Source organism: Mobula birostris, chromosome 21 (assembly GCF_030028105.1).
Source record: "Mobula birostris isolate sMobBir1 chromosome 21, sMobBir1.hap1, whole genome shotgun sequence".
Lineage (NCBI taxonomy): Eukaryota > Metazoa > Chordata > Chondrichthyes > Myliobatiformes > Myliobatidae > Mobula > Mobula birostris.
This window is the reverse complement of record NC_092390.1, coordinates 63,979,218-63,992,745: the sequence shown is the minus strand read 5'-3', so window position 1 is coordinate 63,992,745 and position 13,528 is coordinate 63,979,218.

The following is a 13,528-nucleotide window of genomic DNA, read 5'->3' as shown; positions in this document are numbered from 1 at the left end:
CAAAGTCCTGTGGATTAGAACAATGTGGATAAGAGTTTTGTGGATCAGAGTCCTGTAGATCAGAGCCCTGTGGATCAGAGTTCCGCGGATCAGAGTTTTGCGGATCAGAGTTTTGTGGATCCTTATCCTATGGATCAGAATTCTGTGGATCGGAGTTTTGTGGATCAGAGTCCTCTGGATCAGAGTTCTGTAGATCAGAGTCCTGTCAATCAGAGTCCTGTGGATCAGATTTCTGTGGATCAGATTTCTGTGGATCCGAGTCCTGTGGATGAGAGGTTCTGCAGATCAGTGTCCTGTAGATCCGAGTCCTGCGGATCAGATTCCTGTGGATCAGAGTTCTGTAGATCCTGGTCCTGTAGGTCAGAGTCCTGTGGATTACAGTCCTGTAGCTCAAAGTCCTGCAGATCAGAGTGATGCAGATCAGATTTCTGTACATCAGAGTTCTGTAGATCAGAGTCTGTAGATCAGAGTCTGTGGATCAGAGTCATGTGGATCGGACTCCAGTGGATCAATGACTTGTAGATCAGAGTCCTGTGGATCAGAGTCCTGTAGATCAGAATCCTGTAGATCAGAGTCCTGTGGATTAGAGTCCTGTGGATTAGAGTCCTGTCGATCGGAGTCCTGTCGATCAGAGTTCTATGGATCAGAGTTCTGTGGATCCGAGTCCTGTGGATGAGAGGTTCTGCAGATCAGTGTCCTGTAGATCCGAGTCCTGCGGATCAGATTCCTGTAGATCAGGGTTCTGTGAATTACAGTCCTGTAGATCAAAGTCCTGCAGATCAGAGTGATGCAAATCAGATTTCTGTACATCAGAGTTCTGTAGATCAGAGTCTGTAGATCAGAGTCATGTGGATCAGAGTCCCATGGATCAGAGTTCTGTACATCAGAGTCCTGTAGATCACAGTCCTGTGGATCAGAGTCCTGTGGATCCTGGACCTGTAGGTCAGAGTCCTGTGGATCTGAGTTCGGTAGTTCCGAGTCCTATAGATCAGAGTCCTGTGGATCACAGTTCTGTGGATCAGAGTCATCTAGATCCGAGCCCTGTGGATCAGATGTTCTGTAGATCAGTGTCTTGTAGATCAGTGTCTGTAGATCAGTGTCTTGTAGATCAGAGTCCAGCCGATCAGAGTCCTGTAGATCAGGGTTCTGTAGACCAGATTTTTGTAGAACAGTCCAATGGATCAAAGTCCTGTGGGTTAGAATAATGTGGATAAGAGTCCTGTGCATCAGAGTCCTGAGGATCAGAGACCTGTAGATCAGTGTCCTGTAGGGGAGATTCCGGTAGATGAGAGTCCTGTGGATCAGAGTCCTGGAGATCAAAGTCCTGTGGATCAGAGTCCTGTAGATCAGGGTTATGTAGATCAGATTTCTGTACATCAGAGTTCTGTAGACCAGAGTCTGCAGATTAGTGTTCTGTGGATAAGAATCCAGTGGATCAGAGTCTGTAGATCAGAGTTCGGTAGTTCCGAGTCCTGTAGATAAGAGTCTGCAGATTAGAGTTCTGTGGATCAGAGTTCTGTGGACTAGAATTCTGTAAATCAGAGCCCTCTGGATCTCAGTCCTGTGGATCAGATGTTCTCTTGATTAGTGTCCTGTAGATCAGAGTCCTGTGGATAAGAATCCTGTGGATCAGAGTCCTGGAGATCAGAGTCCTGTGGATCAGATATCTGTACATCAGAGTTCTGTAGATCAGAGTCTGTAGATCAGAGTCTGCAGATTAGTGTTCTGTGGATCAGAGTTCTGTGGACTAGAGTTCTGTAATTCAGAGCCCTCTGGATCTCAGTCCTGTGGATCAGATGTTCTCTAGATCAGTGTCCTGTAGATCAGAGTCCTGTGGATCAGAGTCTGTAGATCAGGGTTCGGTAGTTCCGAATCATGTAGATAAGAGACTGCAGATTAGAGTTCTGTGGATCAGAGTTCTGTGGACTAGAATTCTGTAAATCAGAGCCCTCTGGATCTCAGTCCTGTGGATTAGAGTTCTGTGGATCAGAGTTCTGTGGACTAGAGTTCTGTAAATCAGAGCCCTTGGAGCTCAGTCTTGTGGATCAGATGTTCTCTAGATTAGTGTCCTGTAGATCAGAGTCCTGTGGATAAGAATCCTATGGATCAGAGTCTGTAGACCAGAGTTCGGTAGTTCCGAGTCCTGTAGATCAGATTCTGCAGATTAGATTTCTGTGGACTAGAGCTCTGTAAATCAGAGCCCTCTGGATCTCAGTCCTGTGGATCAGGGTTCTGTGGATCCGATTTCTGTGGATCAGAGTCCTGTAAATCAGAATCCTGTAGATCAGAGTCATGTAGGCCAGAGTTCTGCAAATCAGAGTTCTGTGGATCAGGGTTCGCAGATCAGATTTCTGCAGAACAGAGTCTGTAGTTCATAGTCCAATGGATCAAAGTCCTGTGGATTAGAACAATGTGGATAAGAGTTTTGTGGATCAGAGTCCTGTAGATCAGAGCCCTGTGGATCAGAGTTCCGCGGATCAGAGTTTTGCGGATCAGAGTTTTGTGGATCCTTATCCTATGGATCAGAATTCTGTGGATCGGAGTTTTGTGGATCAGAGTCCTCTGGATCAGAGTTCTGTAAATCAGAGTCCTGTCAATCAGAGTTCTGTGGATCAGATTTCTGTGGATCAGATTTCTGTGGATCCGAGTCCTGTGGATGAGAGGATCTGCAGATCAGTGTCCTGTAGATCCGAGTCCTGCGGATCAGATTCCTGTGGATCAGAGTTCTGTAGATCCTGGTCCTGTAGGTCAGAGTCCTGTGGATCAGAGTCCTGTATATCAGAGTCCTGTGGTTCAGAGTCCTGTGGATTACAGTCCTGTAGCTCAAAGTCCTGCAGATCAGAGTGATGCAGATCAGATTTCTGTACATCAGAGTTCTGTAGATCAGAGTCTGTAGATCAGAGTCTGTGGATCAGAGTCATGTGGATCAGACTCCAGTGGATCAATGACTTGTAGATCAGAGTCCTGTGGATCAGAGTCCTGTAGATCAGAATCCTGTAGATCAGAGTCCTGTGGATGAGAGGTTCTGCAGATCAGTGTCCTGTAGATCCGAGTCCTGCGGATCAGATTCCTGTAGATCAGTGTCTTGTAGATCAGTGTCTGTAGATCAGTGTCTTGTAGATCAGAGTCCAGCAGATCAGAGTCCTGTAGATCAGGGTTCTGTAGACCAGATTTTTGTAGAACAGTCCAATGGATCAAAGTCCTGTGGGTTAGAATAATGTGGATAAGAGTCCTGTGCATCAGAGTCCTGTGGATGAGAGTCCTGCAGATCAGAGTCCTGCAGATCAGAGTTCTGAAGATCAGAGTCCTGAAGATCAGATTCCTGTGGATCAGAGTGCTGTAGATCAGAGTCTGTAGATCAGAGTCATGTAGATCGGATTCTGGTAGATCAGAATCCGATGGATTAGAGACCTGTAGATCAGAGTCCTGAGGATCAGATTGCTGTGGATCAGTGTTCTGTAAATAAGATGTTCAGCAGATCAGAGTCCTGTGGATCAGAGTCCTGTGGATCCGATTCCTGTGGATGAGTGGTTCTGTAGATCAGTGTCCTGTAGATCCGAGTCCTGCGGATCAGATTCCTGTAGATCAGGGTTCTGTAGATCAGGTTACTGCAGAACAGAGTCTGTTGATCAGAGGCCTCTGGATCAAAGTCCTGTGGATTAGAATAATGTGGATAAGAGTCCTGTGCATCAGAGTCCTGAGGATCAGAGACCTGTAGATCAGTGTCCTGTAGGGGAGATTCCGGTAGATGAGAGTCCTGTGGATCAGGGTCCTGGAGATCAGAGTCCTGTGGATCAGAGTCCTGTAGATCAGGGTTATGTAGACCAGATTTCTGTACATCAGAGTTCTGTAGACCAGAGTCTGCAGATTAGTGTTCTGTGGATAAGAATCCTGTGGATCAGAGTCTGTAGATCAGAGTTCGGTAGTTCCGAGTCCTGTAGATAAGAGACTGCAGATTAGAGTTCTGTGGATCAGAGTTCTGTGGACTAGAATTCTGTAAATCAGAGCCCTCTGGATCTCAGTCCTGTGGATCAGATGTTCTCTAGATCAGTGTCCTGTAGATCAGAGTCCTGTGGATCAGAGTCTGTAGATCAGGGTTCGGTAGTTCCGAATCATGTAGATAAGAGACTGCAGATTAGAGTTCTGTGGATCAGAGTTCTGTGGACTAGAATTCTGTAAATCAGAGCCCTCTGGATCTCAGTCCTGTGGATTAGAGTTCTGTGGATCAGAGTTCTGTGGACTAGAGTTCTGTAAATCAGAGCCCTTGGAGCTCAGTCTTGTGGATCAGATGTTCTCTAGATTAGTGTCCTGTAGATCAGAGTCCTGTGGATAAGAATCCTATGGATCAGAGTCTGTAGACCAGAGTTCGGTAGTTCCGAGTCCTGTAGATCAGATTCTGCAGATTAGATTTCTGTGGACTAGAGTTCTGTAAATCAGAGCCCTCTGGATCTCAGTCCTGTGGATCAGGGTTCTGTGGATCCGATTTCTGTGGATCAGAGTCCTGTAAATCAGAATCCTGTAGATCAGAGTCATGTAGGCCAGAGTTCTGCAAATCAGAGTTCTGTGGATCAGGGTTCTGAAGATCAGGGTTCGCAGATCAGATTTCTGCAGAACAGAGTCTGTAGTTCATAGTCCAATGGATCAAAGTCCTGTGGATTAGAACAATGTGGATCAGAGTTTTGCGGATCAGAGTTTTGTGGATCCTTATCCTATGGATCAGAATTCTGTGGATCGGAGTTTTGTGGATCAGAGTCCTCTGGATCAGAGTTCTGTAAATCAGAGTCCTGTCAATCAGAGTTCTGTGGATCAGATTTCTGTGGATCAGATTTCTGTGGATCCGAGTCCTGTGGATGAGAGGATCTGCAGATCAGTGTCCTGTAGATCCGAGTCCTGCGGATCAGATTCCTGTGGATCAGAGTTCTGTAGATCCTGGTCCTGTAGGTCAGAGTCCTGTGGATCAGAGTCCTGTATATCAGAGTCCTGTGGTTCAGAGTCCTGTGGATTACAGTCCTGTAGCTCAAAGTCCTGCAGATCAGAGTGATGCAGATCAGATTTCTGTACATCAGAGTTCTGTAGATCAGAGTCTGTAGATCAGAGTCTGTGGATCAGAGTCATGTGGATCAGACTCCAGTGGATCAATGACTTGTAGATCAGAGTCCTGTGGATCAGAGTCCTGTAGATCAGAATCCTGTAGATCAGAGTCCTGTGGATGAGAGGTTCTGCAGATCAGTGTCCTGTAGATCCGAGTCCTGCGGATCAGATTCCTGTAGATCAGTGTCTTGTAGATCAGTGTCTGTAGATCAGTGTCTTGTAGATCAGAGTCCAGCAGATCAGAGTCCTGTAGATCAGGGTTCTGTAGACCAGATTTTTGTAGAACAGTCCAATGGATCAAAGTCCTGTGGGTTAGAATAATGTGGATAAGAGTCCTGTGCATCAGAGTCCTGTGGATGAGAGTCCTGCAGATCAGAGTCCTGCAGATCAGAGTTCTGAAGATCAGAGTCCTGAAGATCAGATTCCTGTGGATCAGAGTGCTGTAGATCAGAGTCTGTAGATCAGAGTCATGTAGATCGGATTCTGGTAGATCAGAATCCGATGGATTAGAGACCTGTAGATCAGAGTCCTGAGGATCAGATTGCTGTGGATCAGTGTTCTGTAAATAAGATGTTCAGCAGATCAGAGTCCTGTGGATCAGAGTCCTGTGGATCCGATTCCTGTGGATGAGTGGTTCTGTAGATCAGTGTCCTGTAGATCCGAGTCCTGCGGATCAGATTCCTGTAGATCAGGGTTCTGTAGATCAGGTTACTGCAGAACAGAGTCTGTTGATCAGAGGCCTCTGGATCAAAGTCCTGTGGATTAGAATAATGTGGATAAGAGTCCTGTGCATCAGAGTCCCGAGGATCAGAGACCTGTAGATCAGTGTCCTGTAGGGGAGATTCCGGTAGATGAGAGTCCTGTGGATCAGGGTCCTGGAGATCAGAGTCCTGTGGATCAGAGTCCTGTAGATCAGGGTTATGTAGACCAGATTTCTGTACATCAGAGTTCTGTAGACCAGAGTCTGCAGATTAGTGTTCTGTGGATAAGAATCCTGTGGATCAGAGTCTGTAGATCAGAGTTCGGTAGTTCCGAGTCCTGTAGATAAGAGACTGCAGATTAGAGTTCTGTGGATCAGAGTTCTGTGGACTAGAATTCTGTAAATCAGAGCCCTCTGGATCTCAGTCCTGTGGATCAGATGTTCTCTAGATCAGTGTCCTGTAGATCAGAGTCCTGTGGATCAGAGTCTGTAGATCAGGGTTCGGTAGTTCCGAATCATGTAGATAAGAGACTGCAGATTAGAGTTCTGTGGATCAGAGTTCTGTGGACTAGAATTCTGTAAATCAGAGCCCTCTGGATCTCAGTCCTGTGGATTAGAGTTCTGTGGATCAGAGTTCTGTGGACTAGAGTTCTGTAAATCAGAGCCCTTGGAGCTCAGTCTTGTGGATCAGATGTTCTCTAGATTAGTGTCCTGTAGATCAGAGTCCTGTGGATAAGAATCCTATGGATCAGAGTCTGTAGACCAGAGTTCGGTAGTTCCGAGTCCTGTAGATCAGATTCTGCAGATTAGATTTCTGTGGACTAGAGTTCTGTAAATCAGAGCCCTCTGGATCTCAGTCCTGTGGATCAGGGTTCTGTGGATCCGATTTCTGTGGATCAGAGTCCTGTAAATCAGAATCCTGTAGATCAGAGTCATGTAGGCCAGAGTTCTGCAAATCAGAGTTCTGTGGATCAGGGTTCTGAAGATCAGGGTTCGCAGATCAGATTTCTGCAGAACAGAGTCTGTAGTTCATAGTCCAATGGATCAAAGTCCTGTGGATTAGAACAATGTGGATAAGAGTTTTGTGGATCAGAGTCCTGTAGATCAGAGCCCTGTGGATCAGAGTTCCGCGGATCAGAGTTTTGCGGATCAGAGTTTTGTGGATCCTTATCCTATGGATCAGAATTCTGTGGATCGGAGTTTTGTGGATCAGAGTCCTCTGGATCAGAGTTCTGTAGATCAGAGTCCTGTCAATCAGAGTCCTGTGGATCAGATTTCTGTGGATCAGATTTCTGTGGATCCGAGTCCTGTGGATGAGAGGTTCTGCAGATCAGTGTCCTGTAGATCCGAGTCCTGCGGATCAGATTCCTGTGGATCAGAGTTCTGTAGATCCTGGTCCTGTAGGTCAGAGTCCTGTGGATTACAGTCCTGTAGCTCAAAGTCCTGCAGATCAGAGTGATGCAGATCAGATTTCTGTACATCAGAGTTCTGTAGATCAGAGTCTGTAGATCAGAGTCTGTGGATCAGAGTCATGTGGATCGGACTCCAGTGGATCAATGACTTGTAGATCAGAGTCCTGTGGATCAGAGTCCTGTAGATCAGAATCCTGTAGATCAGAGTCCTGTGGATTAGAGTCCTGTGGATTAGAGTCCTGTCGATCGGAGTCCTGTCGATCAGAGTTCTATGGATCAGAGTTCTGTGGATCCGAGTCCTGTGGATGAGAGGTTCTGCAGATCAGTGTCCTGTAGATCCGAGTCCTGCGGATCAGATTCCTGTAGATCAGGGTTCTGTGAATTACAGTCCTGTAGATCAAAGTCCTGCAGATCAGAGTGATGCAAATCAGATTTCTGTACATCAGAGTTCTGTAGATCAGAGTCTGTAGATCAGAGTCATGTGGATCAGAGTCCCATGGATCAGAGTTCTGTACATCAGAGTCCTGTAGATCACAGTCCTGTGGATCAGAGTCCTGTGGATCCTGGACCTGTAGGTCAGAGTCCTGTGGATCTGAGTTCGGTAGTTCCGAGTCCTATAGATCAGAGTCCTGTGGATCACAGTTCTGTGGATCAGAGTCATCTAGATCCGAGCCCTGTGGATCAGATGTTCTGTAGATCAGTGTCTTGTAGATCAGTGTCTGTAGATCAGTGTCTTGTAGATCAGAGTCCAGCCGATCAGAGTCCTGTAGATCAGGGTTCTGTAGACCAGATTTTTGTAGAACAGTCCAATGGATCAAAGTCCTGTGGGTTAGAATAATGTGGATAAGAGTCCTGTGCATCAGAGTCCTGAGGATCAGAGACCTGTAGATCAGTGTCCTGTAGGGGAGATTCCGGTAGATGAGAGTCCTGTGGATCAGAGTCCTGGAGATCAAAGTCCTGTGGATCAGAGTCCTGTAGATCAGGGTTATGTAGATCAGATTTCTGTACATCAGAGTTCTGTAGACCAGAGTCTGCAGATTAGTGTTCTGTGGATAAGAATCCAGTGGATCAGAGTCTGTAGATCAGAGTTCGGTAGTTCCGAGTCCTGTAGATAAGAGTCTGCAGATTAGAGTTCTGTGGATCAGAGTTCTGTGGACTAGAATTCTGTAAATCAGAGCCCTCTGGATCTCAGTCCTGTGGATCAGATGTTCTCTTGATTAGTGTCCTGTAGATCAGAGTCCTGTGGATAAGAATCCTGTGGATCAGAGTCCTGGAGATCAGAGTCCTGTGGATCAGATATCTGTACATCAGAGTTCTGTAGATCAGAGTCTGTAGATCAGAGTCTGCAGATTAGTGTTCTGTGGATCAGAGTTCTGTGGACTAGAGTTCTGTAATTCAGAGCCCTCTGGATCTCAGTCCTGTGGATCAGATGTTCTCTAGATCAGTGTCCTGTAGATCAGAGTCCTGTGGATCAGAGTCTGTAGATCAGGGTTCGGTAGTTCCGAATCATGTAGATAAGAGACTGCAGATTAGAGTTCTGTGGATCAGAGTTCTGTGGACTAGAATTCTGTAAATCAGAGCCCTCTGGATCTCAGTCCTGTGGATTAGAGTTCTGTGGATCAGAGTTCTGTGGACTAGAGTTCTGTAAATCAGAGCCCTTGGAGCTCAGTCTTGTGGATCAGATGTTCTCTAGATTAGTGTCCTGTAGATCAGAGTCCTGTGGATAAGAATCCTATGGATCAGAGTCTGTAGACCAGAGTTCGGTAGTTCCGAGTCCTGTAGATCAGATTCTGCAGATTAGATTTCTGTGGACTAGAGCTCTGTAAATCAGAGCCCTCTGGATCTCAGTCCTGTGGATCAGGGTTCTGTGGATCCGATTTCTGTGGATCAGAGTCCTGTAAATCAGAATCCTGTAGATCAGAGTCATGTAGGCCAGAGTTCTGCAAATCAGAGTTCTGTGGATCAGGGTTCGCAGATCAGATTTCTGCAGAACAGAGTCTGTAGTTCATAGTCCAATGGATCAAAGTCCTGTGGATTAGAACAATGTGGATAAGAGTTTTGTGGATCAGAGTCCTGTAGATCAGAGCCCTGTGGATCAGAGTTCCGCGGATCAGAGTTTTGCGGATCAGAGTTTTGTGGATCCTTATCCTATGGATCAGAATTCTGTGGATCGGAGTTTTGTGGATCAGAGTCCTCTGGATCAGAGTTCTGTAAATCAGAGTCCTGTCAATCAGAGTTCTGTGGATCAGATTTCTGTGGATCAGATTTCTGTGGATCCGAGTCCTGTGGATGAGAGGATCTGCAGATCAGTGTCCTGTAGATCCGAGTCCTGCGGATCAGATTCCTGTGGATCAGAGTTCTGTAGATCCTGGTCCTGTAGGTCAGAGTCCTGTGGATCAGAGTCCTGTATATCAGAGTCCTGTGGTTCAGAGTCCTGTGGATTACAGTCCTGTAGCTCAAAGTCCTGCAGATCAGAGTGATGCAGATCAGATTTCTGTACATCAGAGTTCTGTAGATCAGAGTCTGTAGATCAGAGTCTGTGGATCAGAGTCATGTGGATCAGACTCCAGTGGATCAATGACTTGTAGATCAGAGTCCTGTGGATCAGAGTCCTGTAGATCAGAATCCTGTAGATCAGAGTCCTGTGGATGAGAGGTTCTGCAGATCAGTGTCCTGTAGATCCGAGTCCTGCGGATCAGATTCCTGTAGATCAGTGTCTTGTAGATCAGTGTCTGTAGATCAGTGTCTTGTAGATCAGAGTCCAGCAGATCAGAGTCCTGTAGATCAGGGTTCTGTAGACCAGATTTTTGTAGAACAGTCCAATGGATCAAAGTCCTGTGGGTTAGAATAATGTGGATAAGAGTCCTGTGCATCAGAGTCCTGTGGATGAGAGTCCTGCAGATCAGAGTCCTGCAGATCAGAGTTCTGAAGATCAGAGTCCTGAAGATCAGATTCCTGTGGATCAGAGTGCTGTAGATCAGAGTCTGTAGATCAGAGTCATGTAGATCGGATTCTGGTAGATCAGAATCCGATGGATTAGAGACCTGTAGATCAGAGTCCTGAGGATCAGATTGCTGTGGATCAGTGTTCTGTAAATAAGATGTTCAGCAGATCAGAGTCCTGTGGATCAGAGTCCTGTGGATCCGATTCCTGTGGATGAGTGGTTCTGTAGATCAGTGTCCTGTAGATCCGAGTCCTGCGGATCAGATTCCTGTAGATCAGGGTTCTGTAGATCAGGTTACTGCAGAACAGAGTCTGTTGATCAGAGGCCTCTGGATCAAAGTCCTGTGGATTAGAATAATGTGGATAAGAGTCCTGTGCATCAGAGTCCTGAGGATCAGAGACCTGTAGATCAGTGTCCTGTAGGGGAGATTCCGGTAGATGAGAGTCCTGTGGATCAGGGTCCTGGAGATCAGAGTCCTGTGGATCAGAGTCCTGTAGATCAGGGTTATGTAGACCAGATTTCTGTACATCAGAGTTCTGTAGACCAGAGTCTGCAGATTAGTGTTCTGTGGATAAGAATCCTGTGGATCAGAGTCTGTAGATCAGAGTTCGGTAGTTCCGAGTCCTGTAGATAAGAGACTGCAGATTAGAGTTCTGTGGATCAGAGTTCTGTGGACTAGAATTCTGTAAATCAGAGCCCTCTGGATCTCAGTCCTGTGGATCAGATGTTCTCTAGATCAGTGTCCTGTAGATCAGAGTCCTGTGGATCAGAGTCTGTAGATCAGGGTTCGGTAGTTCCGAATCATGTAGATAAGAGACTGCAGATTAGAGTTCTGTGGATCAGAGTTCTGTGGACTAGAATTCTGTAAATCAGAGCCCTCTGGATCTCAGTCCTGTGGATTAGAGTTCTGTGGATCAGAGTTCTGTGGACTAGAGTTCTGTAAATCAGAGCCCTTGGAGCTCAGTCTTGTGGATCAGATGTTCTCTAGATTAGTGTCCTGTAGATCAGAGTCCTGTGGATAAGAATCCTATGGATCAGAGTCTGTAGACCAGAGTTCGGTAGTTCCGAGTCCTGTAGATCAGATTCTGCAGATTAGATTTCTGTGGACTAGAGTTCTGTAAATCAGAGCCCTCTGGATCTCAGTCCTGTGGATCAGGGTTCTGTGGATCCGATTTCTGTGGATCAGAGTCCTGTAAATCAGAATCCTGTAGATCAGAGTCATGTAGGCCAGAGTTCTGCAAATCAGAGTTCTGTGGATCAGGGTTCTGAAGATCAGGGTTCGCAGATCAGATTTCTGCAGAACAGAGTCTGTAGTTCATAGTCCAATGGATCAAAGTCCTGTGGATTAGAACAATGTGGATAAGAGTTTTGTGGATCAGAGTCCTGTAGATCAGATTCTGTAGATCAGAGTCATGTGGATCAGATTCCTGTAGATCAGAGTCCTGTGGATCAAAGTTCTGTGGATCAGAGTTCTGTGGATCAGAGTTCTGTGGACCTGAGTTCTGTAAATCAGAGCCCTCTGGATCTCAGTCCTGTGGATCAGATGTTCTCTCGATCAGTGTCCTGTAAATCAGAGCCCTCTGGATCTCAGTCCTGTGGATCAGATGTTCTCTAGATCAGAGTCTTGTAGATCAGAGTCTGCCGATCAGCGTTCTGTTGATCAGATTTCTGTGGATCAGTGTCCTGTCGATCAGAGTCCTCTGGATCAGAGTTCGGTGGATCAGAGTCCTGTGGATCAGAGTTTGGTGGATCAGATTCCTGTGGATCAGATTTTGTGGATCAGAGTCCTCTAGATCCGAGCCCTGTGGATCAGATGTTCTGTAGATCAGTGTCCTGTAGATCAAAGTCCTTCGGATCAGAGTCCTGTAGATCAGGGTTCTGTGGACCAGATTTCTGTAGACCAGATTTCTGTAGAACAGAGTCTGTAGATCAGAGTCCAATGGATCAAATCCTGTGGATTAGAATAATGTGGATAAGAGTCCTGTGGATCATATTTCTGAGGATGAGAGACCTGTAGATCAGTGTCCTGTAGTGGAGAGCCCGGTAGATGACAGTCCTGTTGGTCAGAGTCCTGTAGATCAGTGTCCTGTAGTGGAGAGCCCGGTAGATGACAGTCCTGTTGGTCAGAGTCCTGTAGGTCAGAATCCTATCGATAAAATTCCTGTGGATCAGTGTCCTGTAGATGAGAGAACTGTGGTTCCGAGTTCTGTGAATCAGAGTTCTGTGGATCCTGGTCCTGTAGCTTAGAGTCCTGTGGATCACGTTCCTGTATATCAGAGTCCTGCTGTTCAGAGTCCTGTGGATACAGTCCTGTAGATCAAAGTCCTGCAGATCAGAGTGATGCAGATCAGATTTCTGTACATCAGAGTTCTGTAGATCAGAGTCTGTAGATCAGAGTCATGTGGATCAGATTCCTATATGTCAGAGTCCTGTAGATCAGAGTCCTGTGGATCAGATCCCTGTGGATCAGAGTCCTGTGGATCAGAGTCCTGTGGATCAGAGTCCTGTGGGTCACAGTGCTGTAGATCGGAGTCCTGTGGATCAGAATCCTGTAGATCAGAGTGATGCAGATCAGATTTCTGTGCATCAGAGTTCTGTAGATCAGATTCTGTAGATCAGAGTCATGTGGATCAGATTCCTGTAGATCAGAGTCCTGTGGATCAGAGTTCTGTGGACTAGAGTTCTGTAAATCAGAGCCTTCTGGATCTCAGTCCTGTGGATCAGATGTTCTCTAGATCAGAGTCTTGTAGATCAGAGTCTGCGGATCAGTGTTCTGTTGATCAGATTTCTGTGGATCAGTGTCCTGTAGATCAGAGTCCTGTGGATCAGAGTTCGGTGGATCAGAGTCCTGTGGATCAGAGTTCGGTGGATCAGATTCCTGTGGATCAGATTCTGTGGACCAGAGTCCTTTAGATCGGAGTCCTGTAGATCAGAGTTCTGTGGATCAGAGTCCTCTACATCCGAGCCCTATGGATCAGATGTTTTGTAGATCAGTGTCCTGTAGATCAGTGTCGTGTAGATGAGAGTCCGGTTGATCAGAGTCCGGTTGATCATAGTCCTGTAGATCAGATTCCTGTGGATCAGAGTCCTGTAGATCAGTGTCCTGTAGATCAGAGTCCTGCAGATCAGAGTCCTGTAGATCAGGGTTCTGTAGACCAGATTTCTGTAGAACAGAGTCTGTAGATCGGAGTTCTGTGGATCAGCGTCCTCTAGATCCGAGCCCTGTGGATCAGATGTTCTGTAGATCAGTGTCCTGTAGATCAGAGTCCTGCGGATCACAGTCCTGTAGATCAGGGTTCTGTAGACCAGATTTCTGTAGAACAGAGTCTGTAGATCAGAGTCCAATGGATCAAAGTCCTGTGGATTAGAATAATGTGGATA